Genomic DNA, 2,591 nt, shown 5'->3' on the forward strand with positions numbered 1-2,591 from the left:
AAAAAAAAAAAAAAAAAAAAAAAAGAGAAAAAAAAATATGAGATAACGAATACGATGAACGAGACAATGAAGGAAACAACAGTCGTGGTATAGGAAAGAATATTTATATAGATTATATAGAGCCGTGTTTCAGTTGCCGGAAAATATATATTTTTTTTCTTTCATCTTCTCTTCCTTTTTTTATTTGTTGTAAATCGGTATATATTATATAGATGATACGATATTTTACGATATAAACGTATTATAATACGTACGTTGAGAGAGAATAACCTATATTTTCTTACTTTCATTTCAAAATCATCGTGTAAATTGATCATTTGCACGACGCATATAGATGAACGCATCGCGTCGTTTGCGACACGCGCACAGAAGAAATTTCGATCGATCGATCGAGAGGTGATCGCCGTGAGCAACACAATTCGAACGATCTCTTTTTATTTACTATATATATATATATATATAAAACTTTTCGTTTCATCATCGATTGAATATCAATAGTTATAAAAGTGCATATATATATATAAAATGCGGCGATACAATCGTGGTCGATCGATCCGATCGATGGATCATACAAAGTTTACGGTTTTTGTTCGATCTGTTTCGTTTCCTTCACTCGTTTCGGATAAGACGTGGACGAGTTCGAAAGCAACAGTGGAGACACGATATATATAATATTATACATACTCTTCGATGGTTAATAATAATATTAATAATAATATTAATAATAATATTAATAATAATAATAATAGAAAGAAGAAGAAGAAGAAAATCGCGCGAGAGAGTAACATCGCAGACAGTTATGATGAATCCAGCAGAAAAAAAAAAAAAAGGAATAATGTGTCCCCAACCCCATCCACAGAACCTCCCCCCCCCTCCCCTTTCATACAATAGGAAATAGTTGAACGTGAAATAGCGATGATAAAAAACAATTATGAAATAGAATTATTGTGTTCGCGAGCTCTGTCGAGGCGAGAGCAGCCCTCCAATGTCGAAGAAACAAGCGAGCTTCATTTTTTATCTTTTTTTTCGCGACTCTTGCTCGTTCATCTTCGACTGAGCCCTCTCCCTTATGAATGTATATAGTGTGAAGTAGCTGGAATTCCCCGTTTCTCGACGATCTTTTCCCTTCGTTCGAGTCTTCCGCTTCGAATCGAATGTTGCCTTCGAATCGGTGTTCCCCTTTCTCCTTTATACACTCCCTTCCTGCCTTCCTTCCCTCCTCCTCCCTTCTCTCCCCCCCCTCCCCAATATTTTTTACCGAGAAGTTATTATATATAGAGAGAATCGAGAATATCTTACACCTGTTGAGAATTGATCCTTGAGAGTATCTCGTGTCTCGGGAACCTGTCGGGATCATCGGATATTGGATATAATAAGGGCGAACGAGAAAGATACTAACGTTCGATCGTTCGAAATAAGAGAGTTATATTAAAGGAACGAATGGATGTTAGAAGTGGCGAGGATATCGAAATGGAACATCGAAATAGTATTTTTCGTCGTTTGTTCAAATATTGTTAATTAATTACGCGCGTCACTGCCAACCATCGAAAAATCGCTTCGACAGCAATAAAAATAGAAAAAAAAAAAAAAAAAAAAAAAAAGAAAGAAAGAAAGAAAGAAAGAAAAAAAAAATCGTATCCGAGACAACGATGGGTTCTCGTAATACGATTTATAAACGAGGTATAAAGATATTATATTGTAATTGTAATTGTAAAGCTCGTGACGATGAAGTTGGTTGGATTATTATCGTAGATGCACAATTATTACGTTACGAATGTTGAAAAGGAAGCAACGAGAACGGGAACGTTGGACGGAGAGGTGGCGGCCTCGAGATTTCTTTTTTCTGTTGTGGTCCATCGTCGAAGCGGAAGAGATCGGCGAGAAATGAGGAACGATGGTCGTCAGAGCCGACAAACCTGTTATATTTCGTCACGTCGAATTGCCCGAGAGCGTCTCGAGAATAGTTGAAATTTAGAAGCGCGAATAATATATTTGCGGCAATTTAACGAAACATAATAATAAAATTTCGTTCCCTTCTTCTCGACTCGTGACTCGTCTCGGGCTCGATGGGCGATGATTTGTTATTATACCGAAATCTGTTAGTTTTTTGTCCTACATATTAGCGTTAAAAATAGAATGGGAATAGTAGAAATGCCGTTGTGTTGTTTTTTTGTCTCTTTTCTTTTTTTTTTTTCTTTTTTCTTTTTTCTTTTTTCTTTTTTTTTTTTTTTTCATATATAATAAAAACGAAGAAGAAAAAGTATACGTAATTAAGAATCATTAGGAATTTCATCATGGATATAAATGCGGGTAATTTACGAAAATGGAAGAAAAAACGAAACGATTAAAAAAAAAAAAAAGAATAATTAAACAAAGCAAAGAAATCCGATTTTGAAAAAAAAAAAGGTAACGAGAAATGTTAAGAAAACGAAAAAAAAAATGGATAATGTTAATTCGATTCGCGTAAATGGTTGAAAAGATACAGGAAAAATCGGGCGAGACGCCGATGTACGCGCGTCTTTTTCATTTTGTAACGCTCACGCGCCAGCTGACGTCGCTTTTCTTTTTTTTTTTTTTTTTTTTTTTTTTTT

Source organism: Apis laboriosa, unplaced genomic scaffold, assembly GCF_014066325.1.
Source record: "Apis laboriosa isolate Shangri-la unplaced genomic scaffold, ASM1406632v1 scaffold13_cov153, whole genome shotgun sequence".
Lineage (NCBI taxonomy): Eukaryota > Metazoa > Arthropoda > Insecta > Hymenoptera > Apidae > Apis > Apis laboriosa.